Raw genomic sequence first — 13,811 nt, forward strand, 5'->3', positions numbered from 1 at the left:
ATCATTTGTTGAAAAGTTTGAAACCAACAAATAAAAATTAAATAAAAGTACTCAAAGTTTTTAAGTCTACAAATAAAAACTAAAAAAACTAGAATGGCAACATCCATAAAAGCGAAGCTATAAATTTAGACGGTATGACAAACGAACATTTACATAAATTGTATATATGTGATGAAAAACTACTTAAATACAGAATTCTGTTTTAGGACATTCTTACATTTTAGGATAAAATTATGCAGATGCTTCGCTTATAATATTGTATGTGTTGTTCTAGGAATCAATATTAAAAAAATCAAATGAATAGGATAAAGATATCATAAAAGAATCACGAACGAACATAATCACTTGTAGAGTATCAGAACTGTACTTAATTTTTAAGACTTGATTATAGAGATGCTTTGCTTATAACACATTATTTTGTTGTCCTAGGAATCAGTATTCGAAAGACCAGATGACTAGGATAATTGAATCACATGCAAAATTGTAGTCAAAAAAAACTTTAAAATCAACATATTATAAATGTATGTACAAACATTCTGATAACGATTATAAGGTTGCTGTGGTTTCTGAATCGTACCTTACTATTATAGGAATCACCATGAAAAATTTTGAAAAAAGTAGGACAGTTCTATTCTGTCAAAATTAATAATTAATGAAAAGAGCTAAGCGTTACGGATGGGAGTACGGACGGACGGACCGACTCCAATTATTGAAAACCTTTGCTTTTAAAAATTAAATATCTGGAAGTACGGACTTTCATGTAACGATTATAGAGTTGCTACTTATCTTTAATCGTACTTTACTTCTATAGGAATTAGCATGCAATGTTTAAAATCGATAGGACAATTCTAACATGTCTAAATGAATGAAAAGAGCTAACCATTACGGACGCACAGTCAGACGGACCGACTCTAATTATAGAAAAACTTCGCATTTAAACATCTATTAGGATGTTGGTATATAAAGTCTAATGCTTAGAGTATAATAAACAACTATTTACATTTGAACCATAAATCATTGTCATAGCAAACATTTTCTATAAATAGGGACTGTATGTCCGAACATATGGATCATTAATTTAGGCCTGTTTGGATTTTCCTTTCGTTTTCATCTTTTCATGATGATTTCTTTAACAAGGTACAATTTTACTCAAAAGGTATCTTCATAATCATGCCTTAAAAATGTAAGTATGTACTCAAACAGTATTAAGTATCTAAAATAAACAAAAAGTTCTTCTAGCTTCAAAAATTGAAAATTACATCCGTTGTAGATTTTTGCAAGAAAAAGGGACCTAAGAGCAAAGGTTTGTAAATTAAAGGGTGAAGGAAGCGAAATATGTCTTTTACTTACTTATAGCCAGTAATTCTTTATCAAACAAGGGACATGCAATATAATTTTTAGCCCTCTAGCTCTAACAGAACTGAAATTGTGTTATTCTGAAATATTTTTTTTATTACAAACTTGCAAACTTTATCACTCTAAATTGTTTTCTGCTTGGGTTAATACGTAAATATTTCCATTAAAAATATTAATTAACAAGGGGGGGGGGGATAGAGTGATAAACTTAACCCTTAACGGTCGGGGGGGGGAGGCGTTGAACGCCTCCCCCTCCGGTTTTTTCTATCTCATTTTCTGTGTGTGAAAGATAAAGAGCCCAAACTGCGTGACTTTTTAAGTTTGGGTATGACACATAACCGAGAGTTGGAATTTTTAGAATATCTCCATCCTGGCGGGCACAGGATGCCAGCAAACCTGGCAGGGTCATCCAGGTAAAGAGCAAAAATATTTTTTTGACTTAAAAAAAGCATTTTATCTTACCAAAATACTAAAATATCCTCTAGTAGTACATCCTCATATTAAATATAGGTGTTCAAGTCAAGTTCAGGTTCCAGGTATGATCCTGCAGGTCCTGATCCTCCAGGTCTCCAGAAATCTTTAAATGGCTCCTGTGGCCGCAATTTTTGACTTAGAGACTTCAAATTTTAAACTTAAGCTTTTCTTACATGTCTACATAACATATTCAAATTTCATAAAGATCCGCCGCCGTTTTCCCGCCGACCGCCGACTGCGGCGGCTGGCAACTGCCAAGTACAGAAACAAAAACAAGTTTTGTGTTATGATGATGGACGAAATGTCTTGTGAGGAAGTGTGTGAGCTAGATATTAGGGTGAGTTATTAAATTTTTCATAACTTTATCCTAAACTCCCCCTCCGGTTTTTTCTATCTCATTTTCTGTGTGTGAAAGATAAAGAGCCCAAACTGCGTGACTTTTTAAGTTTGGGTATGACACATAACCGAGAGTTGGAATTTTTAGAATATCTCCATCCTGGCGGGCACAGGATGCCAGCAAACCTGGCAGGGTCATCCAGGTAAAGAGCAAAAATATTTTTTTGACTTAAAAAAAGCATTTTATCTTACCAAAGTACTAAAATATCCTCTAGTAGTACATCCTCATATTAAATATAGGTGTTCAAGTCAAGTTCAGGTTCCAGGTATGATCCTGCAGGTCCTGATCCTCCAGGTCTCCAGAAATCTTTAAATGGCTCCTGTGGCCGCAATTTTTGACTTAGAGACTTCAAATTTTAAACTTAAGCTTTTCTTACATGTCTACATAACATATTCAAATTTCATAAAGATCCGCCGCCGTTTTCCCGCCGACCGCCGACTGCGGCGGCTGGCAACTGCCAAGTACAGAAACAAAAACAAGTTTTGTGTTATGATGATGGACGAAATGTCTTGTGAGGAAGTGTGTGAGCTAGATATTAGGGTGAGTTATTAAATTTTTCATAACTTTATCCTAAACTAGCGGCTACGCCCCATAGAGGCCTCTAGTGGCACTTTAAATGTTTTTGTTTGCTACGATAATTCTTTAGTACGATACCTCTTTATTTTACGTTGAAGTCTCCCGTATTTAACAAAAATTTTCAAATTTTTTGTCATTTCTCTTGGAAGGGTGGTGGTATACCCTCCCCCAAAATAGTTATAAACCTTCCCGGGAACCATGAGAATCTACCCTGTTTAGGAGAACCCGAATGGTTCAGCGGTTAGCAAATCCTTTGGTACACACAGACACACACACAAACAAACATCCTGTTGCTTTTGTATAAAACTTTATCCTAAACTGATTATAATTATATTATATTTTAGTGATTAAAATATTTTTTTTCTTTTTAGGATGATTTAATTATGGGGCCAGCAAAGGAAATTTTATTGAATTTATTTTAAACCCCTAAAATAAAAACTAATTAATACTAGAATTGTCTAAGATTTTACATAATACACTTCATGGACAAAGTCTTTAATTTTTATCTTAATTATTGTTCATGTTTAGTCCACTTTTGACTCTAATCTTTTAATGAATGTGTACTTTGCTTAAGTTGACAGTTGTTTAAAAATTAATATGATCAAAGATAAAATTCAATTGGTTTTCACAGAAAATGCTGGTAGTGATGCTGAGAGGAATGTTTGAAGATTGGCGCCATGTAATTTTATGTTTGGGGGAACCATCTATTAATGCCCGAGTTATTGGTTAATAAAACTACTTAGAATTCATTTTTTTCATGATATTCATGAAACTTCATCTAACAATAATTTACCATTTGTATCAATAATTATGCTTTTTAAAAATGCTTTGGACATAGAAATTAAAAGATTTGAAAATGCAATATTACAAAATTTTCTTTATTTTATTGATACCCCTGGGTCAAATAAAGCTGTTTTATTTTAGGTTGTATATGTGGATTTTAATTGCAATGTGGATAAAAAGCTTGTTGTAAACCTTATCAAAAAAGTGCAGAAGAAAAAAAGCCATTGTAAAGGCTCTAGTCTTTGATTCAGGGAATCATACACTTTTGAAAGGTAAATCAAATACTATAATAGTTATTTCTCGTATCGTATTACAAACGGCTTTCCGCGGATAGAATATATATTCGTAGAAACTGGATATAATACGATCCTAGACATAGTTTTTTTCGTATGGATGAGAACCAGTTCCTATCCACCAGATTCGAATGAATACGAGAATAGTTATTTCTCGCATCGTATTATAAACAGCTTTCCGTTTCCGCCTTCGGCACCTCAGGGCTAAAAAAACTAGTTTTAATCTTATGATTGTACATTTCTATATTTGTAGAAAGCTGGATATAATATGATGCTAGACATAGTTTTTTCGTATAGATGAGAACCGGTTCCTATTCACCGGATTCGAATGAATATGAGAAATTTTATTAAACCAACATATCTAATACAAAATCAGAAATCACTATTCCCATACGGTACACTAATATGACAAAGAGCAGAATGACCAACATACTATGAAAGTGAAAAAAGCTGAAATACGCCTGTGTAATCTTATTCTTAAAACATACTATCTTTCTTCAATAGCCGCAGAAAAGCATACATTTTTCAACAGCCAATATGGTTTTAATGAAAAATTACTTTTTAGATCTTAAAATCCGACGAGAAAATTACACATTGAAGAATCCAAGTTTTCCTGATTCCAACATCTTTCTGTTTCCAGATGTACCTCATTCTTTAAAAGTATGTATATGTTGTTTTAGACAAAATGCATCATTGAGCACTGAACCTTCTCTCTATTCTTCAGATACGAAGGGAAGGTTTTTTTTGTCATTGGTTTAATCATAAACTAGCGGTTACACCCTCAGAAGTGGCACTTTAAATGTTCGTTTTGTTTATTTTGTGTCTATGTTGCATTCTAGTCTCTTGAATATTACACTTTTTTGTGTCTATGTTTCGTTTAAGTCTATAGAATATTTTTAAAAAACTGCATTGTTGAGGAGAATCCTTAGCAGTTAGAATCAGTTCAGCGGTTAGCAAGATCCTTCGGTACAAACACACAGACAAACATTCTTTTCCTTTATTATAAAAATTACCTAGACAAGATGTGGATATGTTAAGTTGGGTACTGGTTAGACCTGTGGGGTTAGAACCCCACAAAAAGCATTATTCTTATTCTTATTATGTTTCAGCTATTGAGAAACCACACTCTAGGAATGAATGAGAACTGTTATATTCATGGGTAATCTTATAATAAATGTTTTTATTTAACTTTATTTCATCTTACAATTATTTAAAACATATAATGTGTTCTTATAGATTTTAATTTAATATTTGAAGAATAGAAACAGGGGAAGTATTTTAAATTAACAAAAAAATTTAACCATATATGAATTTTTTGGTCTAAGGTATTGCATGTTTAGTGTAACTTAATGTACTATATTATAGAAACCTAAAATTAAAAGTAATGTACATTTACGGATTAGATCTTTGGATTCATTCAGCTATAAGTATTTAATTTTATAAAAATTGTTCTTATTTAATATTGAATAGATTATGGTCTGATTATTAAGCAGGAACATAAATATGACACTTCACGTATGGGCCCTCAGATGTCAAAACTTTATTTTAGTGTTTGGCCAAAATGACTTAGCAATTGTATCTGTAAGTACGTCTAATAACATCCTTTGCTATTTTTAAAATCCTAGAAAATTTTTTTTGCAAGAAAATTGCATAAATTCGCAACCTTTTTTAGAACCACTACATAACTCGAGTTTTAAAACTTTTTATATAAAATCCTTTTTACAAAAAATATCAATAATTACTTAAAATTAAACCTGAAAGAAAAAAAATCTCATTACACGTGTTAATTTGCATGTTTTAGGTCTTTTTTTGAGGAAAGTATAATTTCCACATTTTTGACAATAATATATTTTTTTAACATTTCAAAGTAAAATATAATAAAACTTAAACGATTTTTCTTGAATTATCAGTTGAAAATTTCATCAAACATGCAATTTAAGTGATGAAAATTTAATAAAATCATTTTTAGAATGTTTAGAATTACCAATTTTCTACATTTAAAACAAAATGTTAACATAATTTAAAAACATTTTAACATATAACTTCAAAAATCATTAACATTTTATAAAAAGATGTTTCAAAAAATAAATCATTAAAAGGTATTAAAATGCATTTGAAATTACTTAAAATTAAAACGAGAACATCTTTTTACACTGTATTCTATGTAATAGAGTTTAAATGACATGATTAGTGAATGAAATATTTCCTAAACTCATTAAGCCTTTTTGTGACTATATCAAAAATAATTTATTTTGTTTTATATTGCTTTTTTATTCAAATATTTGACAAAATTTTCCCTACGTCAATAAAATAAAGTCAGTTTTTTACTGTTTCCAGGTTTTTCTTTATAATTATAACAATTAAATATAATATAAATCTTCATTATCTTTTATTTGAATTATCATACACATTAAAATGTAAAGTATAAGCTAGAATAGCACTTTTTTCAACGAATATTTTAATGACATTATATCAAAATAATTCCTCTTAAATATCACACAACATATGATTGGGAAGTATAGCCATTTCTTGGAGGTATAATATTTACAAAAATACCATTAATTCTGTTTTTATCAGAAGTTAAAAAAATTGAACAATTCTAAAACAATGGTTGGCTGTCTAGATATTGAGTACACTAAGATTACGTCTCTGTTCTATTAAAATAACGTTGCAAAAAGAGGGGTTCTGAAAGTAATCTACCTAATTTTTTTTAAAGAACCAACAAGTACTGTCAGTATCTTTTTTCTTGTAATCTAGCAGACAATCAAATCATAACACAATTTTCATGATAAAATATTCAGGTTTCTACTTCACATTTTAAAAAATATACTGATCAATAAAATGTTCAAAATTTTACTTTGTACTAATTGACAAAATATGTTGTAATTCTTATTTTAAAGTTACATTTTTATCCCTGACAAAATCATAGACGACTTTTAAAGGCATCTTATCTAAACTTTTTGAAGAAAAACTTAAAAACGTTAATTAAGTATGAAAACTATTTTCTTCGATTTTTCTGAAGTTATTATCGCATTCTATGGGTTTTTTATTATCATTTACTTATATCGAAAGTGCCAAACATTGTACCCTAACTTATTCATTTAATAAAAAACCAGCCGTGACTTGAGGACAAATGAGGTTGCCAAATTTTCAGTAAAACAAGGATGACACCCATAAAAGCAAAGCTCTGAAACGGTAGGACAAACAAACATTAAAACTTGTAGAGTGTCAGAATAATCAGTATATAAATATATAAAAGTCGAAACAAAGTTGCAAGTAAATTTTATGATTAACTGCTTATGTACAAGTGTTTTATGACATGCTTACATTTTTAGGACTTGATCATAAAGATGCTTTGCTTATATAATTGTACTTTGTTCTTCTAGGAATTAGTATTCAAAATAAGATTAATTCGGTAATTAATTTGTTAAAAATAAACATGGTTAAAATGGACATACAGACATTCAAGTAACAATTATAGAGCTGCTACGCTTTTAAAATTATACCTAACTACTACAGGAATCACCATGCAAACTTTAAAATGGATAAAACCAAAATTAACGGAAAGAGCTAACCGTTAACGGACAGATGGACAGACAGATTCTAATTATAGAAAAGCTGTGCTTTAAAAAAAGTATTCGATACATATTTTAGAAAAAAAAGATTCATTATTGACATTTTGATTTACAACAATTTTAAATAGAAAAATACCCAATTTTCATTATTAATTGCAGCAAATCTTAAAGGGACTGTGAACGTAAATTTTTCTCATCTTAATATCAAATATTAACATTATCTCATTCATAATATCTCACAGATAGAGCAAAACGCGCTTTTGTTTGCTTAAAAAACGGCTTTTTCCGACGATTTTTATAAGGTACGGGGAAAGGAAGAAATTTTCCGTATTATATAAAATGTGCATTAAATTGCTTTTTTCTCCCATTATAGCTAAAATTAAACTTTTTCACATAGTTCTAGATTTTTCCTAACAGTTAAGCTGACTTTTAACATAATCCTTGCTTTAATCCAATGTATAGTTACTTAGAAATTGATAAAATAAGCAATATTTTTTTATTGAAAACCAAATACAATAACAAAGCCAGAAACAGGTTTTTTATTAGTATCCAATTAACTTTAAATGGCCCATCTCTCGCCCACCTTTAATTACAAATTTGTAAATAATAAAGACGCAATATTTCTTTATAAACAGTCTGATAAAAGTGTAAACTAATTCTCCAAAGTGGGTTATTTATTGTTCAACACAATAAAAAAGGATATTATTATTTTTTATAACCTATGATATTCAACCCTTTGTAGACAGTAAGGTATTTTTTTTGTCAATAATACGAATTTAAAATACGTCTTTATTACCTAATTACTACGTTATAAAAAAACGAATTGGCAATTTTATAGCATAAAATAAATCCTTAACAGTAAGTAAATTGTTTCAACTATATATGACAAGTTAAATATCCCTACAAACATTATAAGAAACAAGAACGTTAAGATTTTCCCTGTTTTTTCCTTTTTCCCTCTCAAAATACCATAAAATCAAGGTATTATTTCTGGATATTTTTGTGAATAGGACATTTTTGGTTGATCAGTGTAGTGAAATGTGCTTAGTAAATGTTAAGATTTGATAATCAGATGAGAAATTTTTACGTTCACACTCCCTTTAAAGTAAAACAGTTTACCAATTGTCATATCCCTGACGTTGTTTGAAGGATTCCAAAAGCAAGAAAATTGTGCACAAATTAAATAAAAGCATTTTCTATAAACTTATAGAAAGTGGAACGAGCAATGATTTATATCTTGCTAAAATAGATTGGCGTCACCTGGAATGCAGAGGCCAAGACAGGAAATTGTTTCTTTTTAAATTTTTTTTCTATAGACCTAAATATCTCAGATGGGTTAAGATGCTCTTAATGAGGCTACACTCAGAAAACGCCCATCTCAAAAAACGCCTATTTTATAATGCCTACTATATATTTTTTTAAACATCCAGTTTTATTTCTAGCAATTAGTAAATTCAAATTTAAATAGGTATTTTGTTATCATGAATATGTCATATTTTTAAGTTCATACCTATACAAAATTTTAATATGTAAGTTTTGACAAAATTATAAGTAAACATGTCACAAAACTTCTTAAATACAGAATTATGTTTAAGACATACTGATATTTTTAAGACTTGATTATAGAGATGCTTCTCTCAAAATATTGTAACTTATTGTACCAGATGTACGAACATTCTGGTAATGAGTTGCTATGCTTTCTAAACTACTACAAGAATCATCATGCAAAGTTTGAAATTGATAGGACAATTATAACATGCCTAAATTAATGAAAATGGCTATCCGTTCTGGACAGACTGACAGACGGACTTACTGACCCCTATTATAGAAAAGCTTCTTATTTAAAAAGATTGTGAAATTTAGGTATGGTTTAAGGAAGAACTAAATAGTTTGGAAAATTTAAGTACACAATAAATTAAAAATAACAATCTAATCTTTTTGAACACAAGTAGTAATATCCAGTGAAGAGTATTTAATGCTTTTAAATAATCAAATAACTGTTGTTAAAATAAAATTAACTAGGATGATATTAATTCAACTTTCTTATCCCTATATCTCTGCTTATTTAGATTTATGATTTCACCCTTTTCGCTATTATGAGCTCTCCTTTCATTTTTTTTCTGTCCTCAAATTTGATTAAATCTTGTTTCAGAATAGGGTTGTATTTAATGATTGGGGCGGGTGTAATTGAGATTTGAGGAAGGGATAAAGAGATACTAAAACTAATAAGATACACAAATTATTTTACATTAAATGAATTAAATGTAAATATGCAGTCTATTTTTAGGGTGAAATTAATTTGATTGTCTTTTCCCTATATAGCTGCTTTTTTATTAGATTTAAAAATTATGTACATTTTAAGGAGCTTTATTGATTACATAAAATCAAAATAATACATGTCTTAACAACTACTAAAACTAAGTGTTCTTTGAGATATGCGTTTTTTGAGATGGGCTTTTTTTTGAGATGACCCTTTAATGAATACATAGAAACAATTATTAAATTTACAGGCAGAGGGTAGACAAAGCTGTTGAACTATTTAGCAAACGAACTGCTGAAGCATTCAGCCTTGTGTTAAAGAATGATAAAGCTGCAGCAACAATCTTAACCATCCACAATTGGTTCAAGGGTATTTATTGTACTTCATATAAATGCTTTGCTTTTAATTAAAATCACTAAATCTGAAAAGTAAAGTTTATGTCTTTGAAAGTTGTAGAAAGAAAAAAAACTAAAAAGACGCTTAGACTAAAAAGAAGCAGTCAGTCTACCATAGATCTTTTTATACCTAATTATGGCGCATAATGAAGGGAATATTGGAAAGAAGTTTAACTTTTGTAGGAGCTGAGAAAATCACATTTTCGCCCACTTTTTTTCTAACAGACAGACAGATGGACGAACGGACGGACAGACATTTCAAATTATAGAGTAGCTTAGCTACTAAAAATTAGCCTAATATTGATTAAACTATGCTTTATTTTAGTTTTCCAAAGTGGAAGCATGAGTTCCAAGTTTGATTTGCTTAAAACCCCTTTTGGAGACAATCTTGAGATGCAGAAGAAAGCAATCAATGATATGATTTGCTTGATGCAAAGAATCGATTTTGAGACTGGACCTTCTCTGAACAGAAAAGTTTTTAACCATGTAAGTTTTTTTTATTTATTTCCCTTCACTGTCAAAATTTTTTTAAACAGTCAACATATTTCAGGAAATGGGTTCACTCCTATACATACACACTTTCTGTTAATGATTATAGAGTTTCTATGCTTTTTAAATCATACCTAATTGTTACAGGAATCGTCATGTAAAGTTTGATATTATTACGACAATTCAAACCTATCTAAATAACAAAAAATAACTTTTTATTACAGAAGGACGTACGCTAAGTATTGAAAAGCTTCTCTTAAAAAAAAATTAATGTAATATTATTCTAGAGAATTTTGTACAGTTTCCTTTTAATTGTTTATTTTTAGAGCATCATAGTGGCAAGCAAATCGCTTTTGGGGTTATACCAAGCACTTTCAAAAGAAGGCATAACAAGCTTATTATGCACTAGGTATGTTGATTTTTATGTGAATTAAGTTTTCTTAACATGTGACATTGTCCTTATCCTATAGGGACTTTGTTTTTTTTTAAGTAAATCTTTTTATTAGGAATCTCAAAATGTAAATTTTGGCGGTGGCAGCTGTACATGACACCTACCAGCCGCTGTGGTTGGCAGGAATAGGGCGACATAATTTAATTAATAGGTCATGTAGGCTAGAACTGCTTAAGTTTAAATTTTCATATGAGAAAGACAAAACTCGAGGGGGGGTGCGTTCAACTCCAACCCCTCCCCCTCCTTTTTAAGGCTTAATTTAATAACACATTTTATTTAAAATTATGTAAAGAGGTAATTCCATCAAGTTTTAAACTTGAATGAAATGGAAACATTTACACTTTAACAGTCTAAAAAAATATTTTACCATGTAGTTTTAAAACTATCAGTAATTGAAAAGGGGACTTTTCATAAGAACAAAAACAAATGTTCCAGCAGTAATACATTTGCTGAATATATTTAACATCTTTTAAAAGTGTTGAATGAAAAAAATATATCACAAAATTTAAACTAATTGATTGATATTTTTTCTGGTTAGAGCAGGATTGCCAGGAGAATCTTTTTAGTTTAATCCGTGCCTTAGGCAACCACAAAACCCATCCTACTCCTTTGGAATGTTTGAACAGGTTGAGGGTAATCAGTTTTTGCCAGGTACCTCTTAGATGTTTTGTAATAGCAATGCTTCTCTATGATTCTGATTGTCCATCTCAAATTGCACAACTTGTGTTAATAGCAGAAAAAAATGCTAAACATAGGAATGCTAAACAAAATGTGCATGCTATTTATTGTAAATATGTTAGTGTGAATGTTCTAATATAAAATTTTAAGAAGTTTACACAAAAGGACAGTAATTTTTTTCATATTGTAAAGGCATAAATTTTGTTAATTTTATAAATTCTGGGAATGAAAGAATTTGTTTTATCCCAATTAACCTTTAACAGTGGGGGGGAGGGGGCATGAACGCAGCCCCCCCCCCCCCTTCCATTTTTCTATGTCATTTTCTGTGTGTGAAAAATAGAGGTATTAAATGAGTGACTTGGGTATAGACAAGGCAGATTATTAAACGACCCCCCCCCCCTTCCCCACATCCTGACTGTTAAAGGTGTGGCAATGGGCCTGACTGATACTAGTTAATTTTTTTTAGAGCCCAACCTACTTGATGACAAAGAAAAACGTCAAGATAGAAGAAGAAACTGTTAAATTCATATCATCTTCAATGGTACCTTCTGAAGTATCCATAAGCTTGGGAAAAAAATGTAGAAAAAAAGTAGAGAAATGCAGTTTGGGTTATATAGCAGGTAATGGCATAATAACAATTTCTTCCAAATGCAATTATTGGAGAGGGGGGGGGGGTACTCAAAATATTTATTTGAGGGAAGGGAGGAGCATGTGACCTTTAATTAGCTTAAAATAATAAAACTAATATTACCTAAACTAAAGCAAAAATTATGTTCCTACTATGTTTGTTCCTACACTTTTTAAAAACTAGTCAAATTTGAAATATGGTCAGATTGTTCCTACAATTTGCTTCCATTGGTCCAAAAATAGAATTTAACATTGTGACTTAAAATTGTGTGTTTGAGTAAAATTAAAAATTTAATTTCATTAAAATAGGATGGGCTGTGAGAAAATCTAAGAATGAGAGCTACAAGAGGAATATACCTGAAGATGGACCAATTGAAGCTGAACATGAATGGACAAGGAAATGATTTTTTTTGTTATCTAAAGCTAAAATTATGGTATTCAATTCTTATGTTTGTTGGTACCAACAGTTTTTTTAGTAATATTTTTTTACCTAACACTAAAAATTCACTCCTCTTAATATCTGTAATACACCCACCTAAAAGTTACAAATGCATACTTCTCTACCCCTCCCCCCTCTTCGTTTTTGGTTTAAATGGGGTATAAAAAATCATAAGGGAGGTTTCAAAATCCCTCTTGCAAAATTCTCTGCATGCAGCTAAACCAAACACATTAAAAAGATTCCTACTGCTGCTATGTCAGTTGCGTAACATTAAAACTTGGGTGAAATGCATTGGCCCAAAACAGGTGCAACAGTTTGCCATGCACAGTTAGGACTTACAGACAAAAACATGCAATAAAAACTTTGCTATCTGATTGTTGTCTTTACCTAATAGAGAATGTCTCCCGTACAGCACAATTGATAGGTACTATTTACAAAGATAATAAGAAATTATATGTATTTAGAAGGATAAGCCGGGGAGGACTAACATATCCATCAAATGAAGTGTTAAACATGGTTCGTAAAACAACAAATATTTTCCAAAAACATCATGGATTTTCTCTAAAACGAGTTGACGTTATTAGAGATGTTGTCAAAAAAGTGATGTCGACAAATAATAATTTTGATGAAATTATTGTAAAAAAAATTGTTAGAGTATTAACTTTTTCTAGGTAATTTTATATTTGGAATAAACATTTCTTGTGATTATCCATTTAGCAGTTTCACGAAAACAATTAAAATTTTAAAACTTTAAAATTATATCAGTCAAACAAGATTACATAGGTTTCTAAACTTGTTTCATTCCCTGCATGGAACTAATCCCTATGACTCTTTTTATTTTCCATCTCTAAAATTACCAATTTTCAGAATCAAACGCATTAACCTCTTGATCAAAAAAAAGAAAAAAAGATCAATTAGAGCCTATAAGCAAATAGGTATAGTGCAATTATCATTGGAATTGATATACAGTTGTAAGTTGTTTAAATCTTAGATTTTATACAACTTTAAAAAGTTGGTA

At 30.2% G+C, this 13,811-nt stretch overlaps 3 long non-coding RNA genes across 3 annotated transcripts; all 3 read left to right on the forward strand.

Moving 5' to 3' along the window:
• Positions 1–2,701: 2,701 nt before the first annotated feature.
• On the forward strand, positions 2,702–5,010 carry LOC145324662 (uncharacterized). Its single transcript, XR_013881298.1, has 6 exons — positions 2,702–2,767; positions 3,175–3,199; positions 3,433–3,482; positions 3,728–3,858; positions 4,445–4,539; positions 4,989–5,010. It is a non-coding gene; the product is annotated as an uncharacterized LOC145324662 (long non-coding RNA).
• Positions 5,011–9,939: 4,929 nt separating this feature from the next.
• Positions 9,940–11,009, forward strand: LOC145324663 (uncharacterized). The gene is made up of 3 exons (XR_013881299.1): positions 9,940–10,083; positions 10,435–10,595; positions 10,925–11,009. It is a non-coding gene; the product is annotated as an uncharacterized LOC145324663 (long non-coding RNA).
• A 572-nt stretch (positions 11,010–11,581) lies between these two features.
• On the forward strand, positions 11,582–12,751 carry LOC145324664 (uncharacterized). The gene is made up of 3 exons (XR_013881300.1): positions 11,582–11,700; positions 12,194–12,347; positions 12,664–12,751. It is a non-coding gene; the product is annotated as an uncharacterized LOC145324664 (long non-coding RNA).
• The last annotated feature ends 1,060 nt before the right edge of the window (positions 12,752–13,811 follow it).

The sequence above is a fragment of the Acartia tonsa genome, chromosome 7 (assembly GCF_053477335.1).
Source record: "Acartia tonsa isolate MP-2025a chromosome 7, ASM5347733v1, whole genome shotgun sequence".
In the NCBI taxonomy this organism is placed as follows: Eukaryota; Metazoa; Arthropoda; class Copepoda; order Calanoida; family Acartiidae; genus Acartia; species Acartia tonsa.